Raw genomic sequence first — 17,252 nt, 5'->3', positions numbered from 1 at the left:
CCAACCAAATGCTATTGTGTGGGTTGCAGCCAGCCAGCCAAACTCTTTTCTAGAATACTACTTTCCATTCAGTGCCAGATTACCAAATAGGCAGAGGCCCTGCGACAACAGATCAAAATAATATAGAGTTGATCTTGATCTTGTTGGTAAAATAAAAAATGCATTAGGAGATCCTTTGTGAGGGCTCCTCCAAGATTTCGACTGCCTTAGGAGCCTTCATAGGATTTAATCTGGCACTCCTTTCCCAGTTTTCCGTCATTCCCCTTCCCCAACAGACAGAGAACATTTTGAGGCCACGGAGCATGTGTAGTGCTCACTGGGCTGTTTGGTGGGTCTAAAGTTTTGGTGTGCTTTTGGAAATATGGGGGTTTTGCTGCCTCCAGGCCTGCCAGTACCTTCCTCTTGTGTTTTGGCACAGGGGGACTAGCACTAGGGGAATTAGTTCGCTGTACATATCTGGGAAGCATCTGAAAAGCTCACCTCTTCGGCCCCGACAAATGCAATCTTCAATGGAAAGCCAAAGCAATATATTGCTCCAATAAAAATAAAAAAAATTATCTCGTTGAAGTATTCTGTGGGAAAGCTGATTGAAAGAGATTGCCAACAGGTGTGTGATAAATAGGGCCTGGGATTTCTGTCAGGCGAAAGCTTGCCAGAAAGGTTGGGGAGAAAGATAGGTGGACGACTTCACCTCACTCGCCAGGTGCAGAATGTTGCTGGTAGCAATGAAAGCTACTAGTTGAGCTGCCAAAAGCTAGATAGCTTTACTAACCCCTCTCTCCATCCTATGAATGAGGGGCAGGGAACCTGGAGCATGTACATGGCTTTAATATATTATACTATTAATTAGCATTGTGGCCAAGATAAAAAAAACTAGCATCTGGGAAACAAAATAAATAAAAACAAAGGTTGGACAAGTTTTAAACCAGCCAGGTGGCAAGCCTAATCCCAGTCAAAGGGAGCTTGCTGATAACCATCAGCTCATTTCACACAAGTCATTAAACATCCATTAGAATGTAATTAGTTTTTATCACTGCGGACCTGTGCTGACCTGAAGTAGAATTTGAGCTACAGGACTGAAGCACGTTTTCAGAGCTCTGAATCATTCAGTCGTCCACATTGCTTCAGAGCTGGATGCCAACCTCTTGTATGTTGCTCCTGGTGGGAGATCTTTAGAGGAGGACTCCACAGAGATCCTGAGCTGGTGTACCCAAACGCTGCCTCTTCAGACATGGAAAGGCTTGGTTGAGAAACGGGTGGTGCCTGAATTACTCATGCTACACAAACCAGTTATTACAATAATAACTGAAATATCAAACACACACGCTTCAAGCACCCACTTAGCTGGCCTTACGTAACTTTTTCAGGTTTGTGTCTTGCGGAGCAGCTGATGCAACAGTGGGACCACGCATCCCTGGGCTTATGTACCCTTGTCTGATGGAGTGCATGCATGCAACCTGAGACTTCTCCAGCATGGAAGTTGCCACTGCTCTTCCCTTTTCAAGCCCCTCCTGGTTCTAGGGGACAATGGGGCAGGGGATGGCATGAATGTGACTGGCCAACCTGTCGTCTGAACAGCCTCTTCCTCCTCTTCCAAAACATCCTGTACCCCCATCTTCATCTCTGACTGCTCTTCCCCTTCCCCTGCTTTGCAGATGGCACCAAACCCTATAAATTGCTGGCCCCCTCTTCTGGGTCAGTCTCCAGCCCCCTTACCTGTGCCACACACTTGTCAGGGTCCTGCCAGTCCAGACACAAATTCACAATCTCAGATGCAGGATAATATCTCACTGTCATTTTTAAAAAGCAAGTCAGAGATGGCCATTTCTGTACCCTTGGGGCCAGCAAGAAAATGGGTCCACCGGGGACCAGAAGGGAATTCTACTGTACAAACAGACCCTTTCATGAGTGTCTAGGCTCCCAAATGAGTAAAAAGATCACAATTATAGAGCAGATAGCTAAAAATACACTTACGTATTATATACTTGTAGCATAGAATAAAAAACGGAAAGATGCAACACACTGCAAGGTAAATATCAGTGGGTTAGAGCCAGGCTTAGTCAGAGCAGACACAGTAACATTAATGAAATTAAAGAATAAAAGCTGACAACCCAAGATAGGATACATGTATTTATAGACAAATGTTCTTTAAAGTTTTTTAAATACCACTTTTTGTCAAACATAACCTCCAAGTGATTTCTCTAAAAAAGTAATCAATAATAGCAAAATCAATAAAACATCATAACACACTATTGGAATATTCTTAACAAATAATAGCAGTTTCATTCCATTTATCAGCAATACAAGAAGAGAGCCAAGCAGGCACAATATGATTTAACCTCCAAAGGGCTTAGGGAAGCAAATTGGTTTTTACCGTAGGATGAAAGTGCATTCAAGTTGTGGCCATTTGTGCTTCCAATCACGTAGACGCATACAAATATATAACTATTTCCAGGGGAAAGGGTAAGCTACAGAAAACTGCCCATTACTACTGCTCAAAGGTAGCACTGGAATGTCACCATTCAAACAGTACTTGGAAAATTGCAAAACTACCTGTGGAAATAGCTGCTTTCATTTTTCAGAGCAATGCTCTCCCTCACACTCTGGGTTTCTGGAGGAATATCCTGAACATGTGCCAAGGTGAAAGATCTAAGGCCGAAAATTATAGGTCATTTACCTAAGTTATCTCTCTTTGCCTTTAGGGAAAATGTCCTAAAACAGCTATAAAGTTATAATTGTCCAGGTGGCAAATAGCCCTTTAAGGCTAAAGTTTACCAGTGTTCATAACAGCAGCTGTTGAAAGGAAGACAAGGAGAGAGAGAGAGAGAGAGAGAGAGAGAGAGAGGAGTCAAAGAATTCACCCTCCACCCTCACCATTAAAGTAAGTCAGCCTTGCTTTATTAAACAAAGAGGTGATTTTTAAAAGTCTGTATACGATGACGTTAATAGTAGATTGATTGAATTCAACTAAGTCCTATTCAGAGTAGACCCACTGAAATCAATGAAGCTACGTTAATCGTAGTCATTAGCTTCAATGGGTCTACTCTGTATAGGACTAGCAATGAATACTACCCATGTGTTTAAAGTCATCTTAGAAATACAGAAATTCTTGTGCTGTATCTGCCTAAGCCATACTCAGTAGACCCATGGAAATCAATGGACAAGTTAGTCATGACTACTTTAAACCCATTCATTTCAATGGGTCTAGTCCATAGGTTCCCAAACCATGGTTTGCAGATTACTAGCGATCCACAACTTGTCTTAAAAAAAATTAAATTAAAATTATACAACATCTAGCACAGCACATTGCAATTGCTGCAGCAGGCAGAAAAATCCTTAAGCAACCTGAAAAATCTGTACATTTTTTTTTAAAAAAATGATATTTATTGAGAATTTTAAGGTTACAAAGAGATAAGCAGGAAAAACCAATAGAAAAAAAAAGAAAAAAGCAGATAAAAGTAACAATTAAACAATACAAAACAATAAAAACCAAAGTCAAAAACAAAAAACACAATACATCAAAAGCAAAAAGCAAAAATAAACAAAAAATTTAAAAACAAATCCAATATTCCCAAATCCTTAACTGTCATTACCTTATTTCATCGACCTTCTCACACCTCCCTTTTTTGTATTCTAGTTATTAATTATCTCAGCAAATCCTTTCTATCTTTCACAATATTCTGTCATTAAATTACCTTAATCTATTTTAACCTTATCTTACCATAAAAAGTCCTAAAACTTAAAACTTATATCTTATTTATACCAAATTCTTTTAACCATTACATATTCTTACATAATTCTTTTTAACATTTCTGCTAAAGCCCAATAATTTCATTCCAACATTTTTCTAATACTCATTAATTTTACAATACTTTTCTAAATGAATTTTTAAAACTTTCTTCCGATCTTCATCCATCGTCTCTTTTTCCTGGTCTCGGGTTTTGTCAATCCTTTCTATCACATCCATCTAGTCCATCAACCTGGTGACCTTATGTCCGAGGCTCTTAAGTCTCTTCCATGTCCCTTCCGCAGATCTTCTTCATATTTATACCTGTACTTTACTTTGTCTTCTGCTCCTTTCACTCGGGGAGACTCCAGCTTGACAATATTTTTGTCCCTTCTAGATAGGTCAGCCCCTTTTCCATAGTCAACACCGAAATCCACGTGGTATTTGAAGGCATGTTTCAAGGCCCCTCCAAAGTTAAGGGCCCCCACAACTCCGAGCTCCCCCCAGCCCAAAGCCAGACTTGAAAAATCAAAACATCCCTGCATAGGGGGGTCCATCCAGCCCCCCATCTCCAAGCCAACCAGAACTCCATCTCTCCAAATCTGACTTTTTCCAGGTTCATTCGTCAAATCCAACAGCTCATGTTCCTGCTGGGCCACAGCTCCCTCCATCTCTGCCACCCGGGGTCCAACAACAGCCTCCTCCTTCATCTCATCTGTCAAAGCACATTCCTGGATTAATTCCTGAGTGGGTTCTATATAGGTACCCACTGTCTGTCCAAAATTTCCGATCGCAACAGTCATCAAATCCATCTTCTCATGTAACTGTTCCAATAAAGCACTTGTCTTGTAAAAGGCAAACATCAGAGCCTCCGAGTACATTCTTGTTCAAGGTCAAAGTCTGGTCCCACGATCTTAATCTATTACAGCTGCAAAGCTCCCCAGTTCGGTTTTAAAAACAGTTTCACAAGCTCCCTCTAGGGGAAACAATTTCTTTTTGTATCCATCTTTTTTTTAAAAAAAAAAAAGCAGATCTAGCAACAAAGTTTTCCTTTTTCGGATATTTTGTTAATATTTTGTTCCTTTTAAATGCGAAGGGGAACAATGGAATCAATATGTTTCTCTTCTTTTAACTATCTGTCAAAAACGTTTGTCCATAGTCAATGAACTTCCCCAGAACGTCTGTCCTGACACCCCGCTCCCAGGTTCAAGACGGTGGAAAATTGCCTTTCTTTACTCTCTTTTCCTTTTTAAACAGTCTAAAAAGGGTTCCCCCCTCTTCTCCTGCTTCCAAGGGGGGTTCAGTAATTTTAAATGATGAAATTTTGGTCCTTTACAGACGACTTTCTAAACTCTAGCTTGCCGTGTCTTTGCTTCAATCTATCTACAAAAAGCGGAAGGTGGACTTCCTGTTTAGACCTTCCCGCTTCAGTGCCAAATTAAAAAAATTCTTAATCCAATTTTCCGTTCTACTCACGGGCAGTTGTTTAAAATCCAATTGTCCACAGGAAAAGGTCAGCGCTCTCCAGCAACAGCAATGCGGCTTCACTCCGTGAAAGAAGCAGTCGATTCAAAGCACCGCGCCACTCACCCCACGTCGCTCTGGATCCCCGAAACCGGGTTTCCCCGCAAGTAGGGGGGGCCCAAAGGTGCCAGCCGAATCCCACGTCCACAGGCTTCTCCCGCCTGTGGTTTTTGATGGGTCTCAGCCTCGCCGTGGCGGTTCAGACCCTGTTTTCCACGGAGCAGATTCCTCCCGATCGGAGGAAATCCGCCATTGCCAGAGGCGCCAACCTGGAAGTCCAAAAAAAATCTGTACATCTAATTAGATTCCATGAAAGAGTGTAAATGCAAAGTCCAATCAGAGTCATGGAAATTTTACAGCACCCTATATATAGTGCTATATGTCCCTACATAAAAAGGTAAAGGTACCCCTGCCCGTACAGGCCAGTCTTGACAGGCTCTAGGGTTGTGCGCTCATCTCACTCTATAGGCCGGAAGCCAGCGCTGTCCGCAGACACTTCCGGGTCACGTGGCCAGCGTGACAAGCTGCATCTGGCGAGCCAGCGCAGCACACGGAACGCCGTTTACCTTCCCGCTGGTAAGCGGTCCCTGTTTATCTACACATAGGTCCTGAATAATAGGTACTATTAGGGTACAGTAAATGTCCAAGTAGATTCCTTTTCTTTATACTCATCACAATCATTGTAAGTATTTGTTACAATAGCCAAGGAAAGGAGCATTGCTCTCTTACAGACAAATGCACAATCAGGACTTAATCACACACTACATCAAAGGCAAAGTTTCTAACCATTTTTTTAAAAATGGCATATTGGATGACTGGCAGCTGAATCTTCCAACATGCTGGTCGAACATTCTGTTGGAAATTTAGTGGTGAGGAGGCCTAAGGGTATACTGGAACCCATATGTATGGCCTGCTGGGAAGAAAAGCAACAAAACCAAAGGAATTTATCTGCAAGCCAGAAATGCAGTCCAATACATCCCAGTGTCTTTGTAGTCATTGGCCAAAAAACTGTAGGACAGGAAGAGATTTGCTTTTTATTGAGCAGAGTCGCATTTAGAATGCTGCCTCTACAGTTTTCTTTCTATCTTCACTGGTAAAAAGACTCGCAACCTAACATTCCTTTTGAAAAACAAAAGCAAAAAACAAAAGCCCTTCTTCTCTGCCCCCCCCCCCAGCTACAACTTCGGGTATAACTGCAGTGATCCTTCAATCTACATCAGACTCTAACCACTACACCACACTGGCTCTCATGGCACATCAGAGTGTTTTTGCATTCAGAGATATCACACACACTTCTTCCACGGGCTCTTCATCATTAAAATAATATGCATGGCCAGCCCTACAATGAGACAAGAATGAGGTAACTGCCTTTGGCAGCAGATGCTGACAGCACATCAATGGCAGCCCCTTGGTTGTTCTTTCTGAGCCCCAACCATTCTCCTCAGTTAGAGATGTCTGCGCAACACAACCTGTCCTGTGCCCCCCCCCCCAGCCAGCCTGCAGTGCCGGATGCGGTCCTATCATCAGTGCTGAAGTAAAATTCAGCTTCATGGAACTGTACATGGAATGGGGCACCCTCTTGTCCTTTGCCTCAGGCAGTAAAGTGTTTAAGGACAGCCCTGAGACTCTGCTCTTATTTCCCTTAAATTTGTTACTAGAGATACGCAGCCATAAACAAAGGCATTAAGAGGCCTGTGTAAGGACATTACACAACCCCAAAGCTTCTGCCCATTTCTCCTGGGAACTACATGTGTACTAGCAATGCATCACCTCTCGTGATTATTCAGTTTTCAGAGAAACTATCATTATCCTGAGTTAATAAGAGTATGCGCAATCCAATAAAGGCCCAAGACCCATTTTTGTTCTCTACAGAGATTGACTAAGAAAACAACCTGCCTCATCTTCGACAGTGCAATGTGTTCAGGATGAAACGCAGAAGCCCTTATTTCACACCTTTGATGCTTCCTGCTGGCTCCGGCTGGGAGTTCTAAAGTGCTGAGAGATTTTGGTTTTGGAATGTGCTGCACAAGCCTATTCAATATAAGCAATACAAGTTGGATGGCCATCTGTCATGGATGCTTTAGCTGAGATTCCTGCATTGAAGGCTTGGACTACCGGTACATGATCCTTGGGTCCCTTCCAACTCTACAATTCTATGATTTTATAAGTTATCTTTTTTAAAGTACATACCTTCACATATATTGACTTCTAATCACAAATTATTGGGACAGAAAACACAGAAAACAAACACACATGAATAAAGAGAATCCCCTCCCCCAATTTCTTAGCTTTTAAATTGTGGTGGCTAAGAACATAGCTCTCAACTGTCCTGGGAAAACTGCAACATCCCATTTTTTCACATGAGAGAATGATGTTCGTTTTGGGCCCCGCAATTTCACCCTGAAAAAAGTGCTTTTTCTGGGGCCACAATCTTGCATTGGTCACATGAGTGGCCCGTAATTACAAACATAACAAAAGCCCTCATAAACAATACATAAAACATCAAGAAGTACACAACCAAATTGCAATTTCCACACAAATCATATTAAGAGCTAAAATATACCCAAAAAAAATCATTAAAAGCAACAACAACACACACCCAACAAAACCTCTAAGCAGGACCCTAACCCAAGAGTCTGTTCAGCAGCCTCAGCTTTTGTAGCTGATGTCAGTCAAGGCCCCACCATCCCAAGCCAGGTGGGAAAGGCCTGCAAGGCAGGGAGCAGGACTTCCAGGACTCACAGTCAAGATGGTAAGTGTAATAATCAAAAGATGTGAGTTACCTGTACATGGTCAGATATCCTTAATTAAGATGTTATTGAAATCAATAGAGCTAATTACACCTAACTCAGGGTAAATTGTGGCAAGTACACCACTTATTTTCAGGTGCTGGGTGCAAACTGGATGATACATCATAGTACAGAACTATTTCAGTTATCTGAGAACTCCGCTTTTCTGAATTCAGTGCATGCCCCATGTCAATTAACTGTTTGATGATTAAATCAGTGGGGCTTATATACGCATGCATGCTCTCAGATGTAGCCCCTGTAGAGATTTCTTTTGTTTGCTAGAACATCTGGTTATCTAAATGCTCTGGAAGTCCTTCACTGTGCAGATAAAATATGCACCGTTCAGGTTTTTTTAATAACAGACAACACAGAAAAGACCGTAACGAATTACCATTCACCCTTTTTTTAAAGCAAAAAAAGTGGAACTACAGGAACAGCCACACAAAGAACCCTGAACAGGCTGAACATCCATTCGAGTTTTCACCACTCACAGCAAAACTAGAAATTTGATTCCTACATCTCAGAGTTGTTTCGTCACCTCAAGAGCAGATGAGCATCTGTCCTTCACATCTGTATGGCAAGCTCAAAAGCAAGACAATCCTGGGCTGTTCTCTGTTTTATCAGCTCCTATAAATGCAGGCTGCCAGGCAACACAGCAGGCGGCTGTCTTAGGGGTTAGACTTAATTGCTACATTCACAGAGCCAGGGGCAATCCTATCCAGGTGAGCTATTAGTTAGCAGACAAAAGAAAAGAGGTTTAAAGTTTTTAGTGCACATGTTTTGAGGAAAAGAAACTGCAGTATGTACAGAAAGTAGGAGGGTTGTAGCAAATTAGGGCCTCTCATGTTTTGATTGCTCTAACATGCCTGAGCCATCCTGACAGGACCCATCACCATGCTGTGATAAAGGGATGCCTGGGCTTCCTCATGACTTCAGCCAATATACAGATGTCCTTCACATATGACTGCACTCTCAACATTCACTGCCACTGCCCTTTTCCCCCTTTAGTTGGATAAATGAGGACTGGACTTGCATGGAGTTTGATTTCCGCCCCTTTCGCTTTGAAGTGCACATACTCTCTGTCCCCAATATTTTGTTAAAGGCCATATAAGCATAAGAAAACAAAATGGGAAGTTCTCACTGTAATTGCCACATCACCAACATCCTCCTCCCTGAATTTAAAAATTCATTTAAAAAAGCAGGAGCCAAACTATGAAGCAAAGGGGATAAAAGAAGAATTGATCAGCTAAACAACATACATTAGACACCAGTTGCCAGAGACAGCACGCAATAAAACTATGAAGAATTTTAATCCATCTTCTACAAAAGAGGCTACAGTGTGAACAACCATGATAGATAACTAGACAATACTTGAAGAAACTATTCATCAGAAGGGGACAAAGCTCCCCTTACTACTCTTCGCAATACAGATTATTAGCATTTATATGATGTCAAGCGTAGCCTTAGCCCTTTGATCTTTGAGGAGATACAGGCTGGCTGTAAAATAATAAGTAACGACAAGAGTAGGAGCCCAGAATACCCACTGCTGTATTATTTAGTACAACAGGAAATATTAAGGTGCATTTAACAAGCAAGGATTCATCCCAGGCCACAACTAACTCAGGATGGAGCACTATGGTGCAAGTCAGAGGAGACCTATCAAGAGATCAATGCTAGACTGCATTGGTAAAATGACTATTTCCTCCTATCAAATTAACTTCCACTCTCCTTCCTCATTCCATTCCTTCCCCAAGCAGTAATATTTGTCAGCTGATTGCTTTCTTCCCCTCAGGCTACTTCTCATTTGCTGCTGGGCTTTGCTCTCCAACAGTGTTTCTCAAGCAGTGGGTCAAGCACCACCCAGGTGTCCTGGCCAGGAGAAATCTAGCAACAGCCACTTTCAGGCGGCACTCAGTGCCACAGACTGCCCACTGCCTCCCCACTGGTCTGCCTTGCCCCCTTAGCCACGCCAGTGTCGTTTGGTTGGACCAGCGCTGACAGCAGTAACTCCTTACATGCTGAGGAAGGGTGTCCAGGAGACAGAGGAGTTCAGGGGAGAGGGAAGGTCTTTCTCCTCTCAGGGAAAAGCGCCAAATGAGTTGCTGAGGGAAATTAGAAAGTGAGGCAAAATTAATATTTATGAATAAATAAATACAGTGGAAATAGAAAGGAAAGGGTAAGAAAGCTGTTATATACGCAAGAAGTGAGTGTGAACGGAACAAGTAGAAGGGATAAAAGAAAACAGCAGTTTATGAGGGGTAATATGGCACAAGCAGAATGTCAAAGGAGAAAAGAAGAAATTACAGGAGATGGGTAAAAGGGGAAAAAATACTTTGATAGGTATGTAAAGGTGGGAAGGGAAACTATACAAGAAAAAATATTCTCCCTTTAGAGCTTCCAAATCAGCAAATTCTGCCTAAAATGGAGAGGCTGAATCCAGCAAATGTTTGGACTTAGCTTTAGGAAGCAGAGCTGTGGAACTCCTTGCCACCATGAAAATGCTATGGCAAAGAATTTGCCAATTTCCAAAGATGGATTAGGTATCAGTAGTAAATGATGTCAGCAACTGCTTATCCCTGGCTCTGCCACCATTTTGTGACTGGCTGTGCCCCTGCACAATCATTGAGCCTCAGTAAATTTTCAGCCATTTCAAGTAAGCCCTTGGGGTAGAACGTTTGAGAACCTCCACTCCTGAGTGGCAGCATTATTCCTTATATAGATTGCTTGTTGGATCAGCTGGAACTATTTGTGTAGAAAATACATCACAAAAATAACCTATCAGAGGATATACATATGTGTTGGAGAACTCTCTTCTCATGTGTATCCAACAAAGTCTGAACCTAAGCATCTTCCAGACATTTTACAAGATCTAATTTTTGATACTGGTTAAGTCATCATCCATTAGTTATTTCTAGCAGATTTTAAAAAAAAATGCAGCAATTGCATGGAGTTTGGGTTTGATGTTTTGGTTCTTTGTAGAAGAACTGGATTTAAATCTATTTCAAAGTGGCTATGGAACACTAGGATATAGCAAAACTTTAAGACTCCAGCTGTACTTTTTTTTAACCGAGGGTGAGTGATCAGTCTTGTGACTGTTGGGATTTTTCCTGTGCAAATGCTCATTGTTAATCAAGGAGAAGACTAGGAAAGAAAATGCAGCTTTTCAGAAAAAAATGGTATTTTTTTTACATATGTCCAGTAAATGGAGGATACTGGGGGGGGGGGCTTATCTATGCTTCCTCTTGTCCCGCTGCTTTCCGCAGCCCCAGGGAAAACCTGCTCTTTAGCATTGAATTGGAGCAAACAGCACATTGGATTGACGTTTGCTCCATTTAGTACTAAAGAGTGGGTTTTCCTTGGGAAAAGAGCAGGACAAGGGGGAAATTGCTCAGACTGCCCTAGGCATGAGACAAGCAGAAGTTTGGATGAGCCCTGACAGTGAACACTCTCACTCTCTTCCCCCCCCCATATATATATATATATATATATATATATATATATATATATTTCTTTTTTCAGTTCTTGGTATGCTGGGGAGGTGGGGAAGGGGGAGCCTTGAAAGTATACTAAGTAGTTGCTTAACTGTGCATTCCTTCAGCTACAAAGAACAAAGTCAAGACTATTAAATTCATTTCATTTAGTGGAAACAGGATTCCAGACCTTGGAAAGTCAGTACTTTACTCAGAAAACCACTTAGCCTTTTTTCTTTTCCCAAAGAGCTATGTTGCTAATCAGAAACAGGCTAGTCACTATCCATCACTGGAGAAGGCAACATACACACACACAAACACACAAAGATATATAGATATAGATAGGAACAGATACACAACACACACGCACACAGAGAGCATATTAAAGCAAAATCAAATCAAACCTGCAATAGGGCAATGAATCCTATCCTCCCACATTTCACAGGTAGATGGGTAAATAATGGTTCAACTGAGATTTCATTCACACAGAGGAATAGGGTATGCCGGGAACTCGTCTCAGTCTGACAATTTGCTGCAGATGCTGGCTTAGGGGAGCAATTTATCAGTGTCATCCACTTGCATTACTATACACTAGTTCCTCAACAGCACTGCTTCTGCCCTGGCTTCCCACACAATCCTCTCCAGCCCTTGAAATTCAGCCACAAAAAAGAGCCCTTATCTTGGCTTTCCTGCTACATGCCTATTGCAGTGATCCAAACTACTGTGATTCAGTGAGGGTAGAAGGAAGAGTAGACACTTTGTTGTTGTGCTGATAAAAAGGGACCCCCAAAAATACAGACTATGTTGTTGTTTTTTAATCTCTTTCCCCCACCCCAACCCTCTCCCTCTCTCTCTCATATGCACATATCCTTGTCCCTTCTTCCTTATATTCCCTTTGTATTGATGTACAATTCAGTGTTTTAAAAAGAACCATCACAAGAATTCAGCTCAGTGCAAATGACTCCTGAAAGATATAGGCATTTTAGATGCTTCATCTTTGGTTAAACTGAAATGGAATATTAAACAGGCAATACACAGAGACACAGAGCTACAGGGGAGCACTCAAGCACCAACATCCATTATTTAACTGCTGCATCAGCAGCAGACAAAGCTGTTAATATCAGACAATCCAGCCCAGTGGTTGGGTCATGTATCAGGGAGTTGAACGCATAAGGAACCAATCCCACCTGGGGTGACCTGATATCTGAACTTGGGCTTGTCATTTTCTGCCCACTATTATTCTCTTGCTTCATCTTTCTTATCTCCTTGAACTACAAGGTTTTCAAGGCCCCCTCTATATCCGTACATAAAACACATCAGGGCTGGCTCTCTCGGCCTCCATATTCCAAAAGCAAAAAACAATAATAAATTCAGTGCTATTTTTCTAGAAAAAGAGGTGCCGGAACACACCACGAATGCCTCCCTCATTCTCTTAGAATGATAATGGCGTCCACCTGAGAGGTGCCAGAACTGAGTTCCGACGAGTTCCAGCTAAAAAAAGCTCTGAATAAATTCATCAACAAAAACAGCCAAGCCGTGCATAAGTTCTAATGTCTGGTATAATAACACAATCACCTACGTGATATTGCCATGTGTGTAATGTCTCCCAGTGAAGTTGTTCTCTGCTTACACCAGTTTGTTCCTTTCTAAATGATACATGCTGTCAATTACCGGTACTAACCCCAAGAATTTTGCAAAGATTCAAGGAATATAAAGGGTAATGCGTTTGGAAAAGGTGCACCAGCACCAGTCTAAATCTATGACAATAGGGCTGAAATCCAAATATTGGTTTGTGCTCTTTCATCCTTTTCTGCATGTACAATGGGACATTTGTTTCCAATGATAGCTCCTTGCACTACATCAGATGACATTCCCTAGACTTGCCATACGTCAGGAAAATTCCTGACATGTCCTGGTTTTCAGGTGTAAAAAAGGCTTTGGGGGAATTTTGCCCAATTATCAAAATGTCAGGGGAAACCCAGATGCAGCGGAAACAGCTCAAGAAGCTTAAAATCACTATTTTTGGGTTAGGTTTCCTCCAAAAAGCTCAGCAACTTTGCAGGTATCAGGAATTTTACTTTTTGAAATATGGCAACCCTAATACTCTCTAAGCACCATCCCTGACCTTCAGAAGCAGCTTGTCAGAAAACTGAATAGGAGAATCTGCATTTCAACATGGGAAAGGGACCAAAAGGTGGGGTAGAACTATCAAAATAAGTAGATAAAACATAGTTATAATGACCACAAATGCTGATGCATTCACAGACATTATGAAATACAATACACCCTAAGTTTTTCCCAGTACATTCTATGTTAGGGCTGGATTAGACACCCACACGCAGGCTACAGGAAACCCTTTACTCATGGCAGTGGTACAAACAGGGTAAGTCAAATTTTAAGATCCACTTAAATCCTGGCCACTTACAAATTGCCAAAAAAGAAGAAAAAAGAGGGAGAGGAAATACATCACCCCAAAAAAGTGCAAAAGAGGGGTAAGATTTGCATCTGCCATGTACAGATGCAAATTCAGAAATAATTACTATGATCTACCAGGATGTAAGCCCCATTTAGTATGATGGGTGTTTCTTCCTCCTAAATCCACATAGTGTCACGCTGTAAAAGACCCTTTGCATAAAGCTTATTTTTGAACGTCACTCTGTACAAAATGTATTGTGCATACCTTCCATAGAATAGGCCACTGTTAAAATGCTAGGAATTTAGATGTAATTGAATACAGAAATTTTCACATAAATATTAAATATGTTGGAGGATGGGAATGAATTGTGTCATTACTCATAAATCATGTTGCTGCTTTCTATTAGCAAAATTATAGCCATATTTTAATAAGCGTATTATGGTTAAGAACCTTAAGTATATTACAATCACAAATATGCATTAGCTAGCTTAATGTGTTTACTCACCGACAGAAACTGCTTGCATATAGGCACACAGTCTTTAAAAAGAAAAACAATACTGCTACCTTGCAAGATGCTTCAGGGACTGTCTTTCCCTCAGTCCAGCCACTCCCTCCAATTCATCACTCAGTTTTGTTTAAATATTCAGAACACAAGAGGACTTGGGCAATTATAAGGGCAGGAAATGGAACATGAGTCAATAAGGTGAGGCATAACAGGTTACTGCCATTTTAGGTTGCATTCGAAGGTGGTGGTCTGCATTGCCCCAGGCAAAGAGCACATGGCTCCCCCACTGCCAGGATCCCAGGACTCCTCCCACCAAGACATAAGAGCATGAGAAGATCCTCCTGGATCTAGTCCAGCATCTTATTCTCACAAGATGGCACAATCCTCACCTGGAAGAACTGGAACTCAGCTCCACAAGGTTGCCATGTCTGAAGGCAGGACTCAGCTTTTTAGTGTTTATTGAAAAGCCACTGCCATTCCATCCAGCACAGACGTCTTCCAATCACCCTATCCTGTGAAGTCTTCCTGAACTTTTTTACTGAAGCAAGGCAGCAAAAACAACAAGTTCAACCCCGGCCACAAGCCCTCTTTTATGGCCTAGGAGCAGAGCAGAGGAAAGAAGCCTTTCCTTTAGCAAACACTAGCCAGTCCTGAACCATCCCTTCCCACAGAACTTTTTGGTGGGGTGATAGGCCTAGTTTGCTCTAACCAGTCCAACCCCTAGGCGTAGCCATCACCCAGCCAAAGGGTGGGGGAGCAAGATGGTTCAGTGAGGGAGGGATGGGCCCAGGGCTAGGTGACCCAAGTGGCAATATCAGACTTCTGTGACCCATCTCCTACCACACAGGCACTAATAATAATAATAATAATAATAATAATAATAATAATAATAATACCACACTATATCTGTAAGATCTCAGGGCATTTCACAACCTAAAAATATGTTTCCGACAGCCAATCCCAGTTAGCCTTCCTCTTTTCTTCTTCTTTGGCAATCACTCGTAGCCAAGTAAGATTGTCTTTCCATAAACACGGTCTTAACAGTGAGTCTGTAAGTGACTGTGGAGACCAATTCTGGATCCACATGTCCTTCCACACTGGAGACATAGGTTTCTGAGTGGGAGTTGATCATGGTGAGGGTTTGTCCAACGTGCCTTCCTCTTAGCACGTTTCTCCTTTTCACCCTGAGTTCGTGCTTCTTCAAAGTCCATGATACCTTTGGTAAAGACTGTTCTCCAGTTGCAGCACTCACAGACCAGTGTTTCCCAGTTATCAGTACTTATACTACATTTTTTTAAGATTTGCCTTGAGAGAGTCTTTAAATCTCTTTTGTTATCCACCAGTATTTCGCTTTCCATTCTTGAGTTGGGAATAGAGTAGTTGCTTTGGAAGATGATAATAAGGCATCCAAACAACATGACCAGTCCAACAAAGTTGATGTTGAAGAATCACTGCTTTGACCCTGGTGATCTTTGCTTCTTCCAGTACACTGACATTAGTTCGCCTGTCTTCCCAAGTGATGTGTAAAAATTTTCGGAGATACCGTTGATGGAATCTTTCGAGGAGTTGGAGATGGCGTTTATAAGTGGTCCATGTTTCACAAGCATACAGTAAAATTGATAGTACAATAGCTTAGTAAATAAGCATTTTGGTTTCCCTGTAAATGTCCCAGTCCTCAAACACTCTGTGCTTCAATTGGAAGAAAGCTGCTTTCCCAGTTAGTAACCTAACATCTATAAACTGAACTAGCGGCAGTTTCCAAGTAGTCTTCAGAAACGGCCTTTGACTGATGGGAGGGGTTCCTTTTTGAAAGCACAGCATGAAAAGGCTTGAGAAAGGGAAGCGAGGACAGAGAAGTATACTAAAATTACCCCTAGTTTTATTGGTACATTTGCCTTAAATAGTGCCAAAGTTTGGATAACCCCACCACCTCCCCTCTTAAGACTCTAATGTTCACTCCGCAATGTTGAAAGAGAGTGCTAATTCTTCCAGTGGGACAACTGGGAGTGATACCACCAATATTAACCTGATTTAGAGAACTTGTTAACTGATAATAACATTCATTAGAGAATGAGAAACACATGAGTCATGACTTCCAATTTGCTGCAGAATGGGCTTTTATTGTTTCTTCTTGCCAGCCACTGTTAAGCAAGCAGAGAGATGAGTAGACAAATGAAGAGCAATAGCTTTTGTTCTGGCAATATAGCATCTAAGAGGTGGGATGGCTCTACAGCACCAGTACATATTGGGGCTGCAGGGGTGAGGCATCCTCTGTGATGGATGGGAGAGAAAGGGGCTTTTGAGCCAACCTCTGAAATCTGGTTGGAAAAAATGGTTTGGTTTAGCTAAAGCTGGCTGATGATATTAGCTGCTGTCACTTTAAAGTAACAGAGCACTGAAAAGGGAAAACTGAGTACAGTGGTACCTCGGGTTAAGAACTTAATTTGTTCTGGAGGTCCGTTCTTAAGCTGAAACTGTTCTTAACCTGAGGTACCACTTTAGCTAATGGGACCTCCCGCCGTCACCGTGCCGCCACCATGTGATTTCTGTTCTCATCCTGAAGCAAAGTTCTTAACCCGAGGTACTATTTCTGGGTTAGTGGAGTCTGTAACCTGAAGCGTCTGTAACCCGAGATACCACTGTATTTTTAATATTGTCAAACATAGTACAAGCAAATAGTATGGGCCTGATTCAGGTGTTAAAAAACAGACATTTCTCCTACGACTGCTACTTCAGAATGGGGGGAATCTCATAATTAAATGCTCTAACATAAATAAGCAAACATATCCGTCCAACCAATCCTTCTCTGACATGTTTATTT

At 41.8% G+C, this 17,252-nt stretch overlaps 1 protein-coding gene and 1 long non-coding RNA gene across 4 annotated transcripts in view; one reads left to right on the top strand and one right to left on the bottom strand.

The window, feature by feature from the left end:
* LOC308472691 overlaps window positions 1–17,252 on the top strand; it is a 156,614-nt gene that overhangs the window by 44,670 nt on the left and 94,692 nt on the right. The window lies entirely within an intron of this gene.
* KIF26B (kinesin family member 26B) overlaps window positions 1–17,252 on the bottom strand; it is a 280,373-nt gene that overhangs the window by 246,840 nt on the left and 16,281 nt on the right. Inside the window, exon 1 of one of the 3 annotated variants that reach the window (XM_080997598.1) lies at window positions 11,915–12,016. The exons of the other annotated variants lie outside the window; for them this stretch is intronic. The gene's annotated coding sequence lies outside the window, so the exon portion shown is untranslated. Of the gene's footprint in view, window positions 1–11,914; window positions 12,017–17,252 lie in introns of those variants that run through there. 3 annotated transcript variants of the gene reach the window in all.

Source organism: Podarcis pityusensis, assembly GCF_964106645.2.
Source record: "Podarcis pityusensis genome assembly, chromosome: 3".
NCBI lineage: Eukaryota > Metazoa > Chordata > Lepidosauria > Squamata > Lacertidae > Podarcis > Podarcis pityusensis.
The sequence above is the reverse complement of the archived record's forward strand: the minus strand, read 5'-3'. Positions and strand labels throughout refer to the sequence as shown.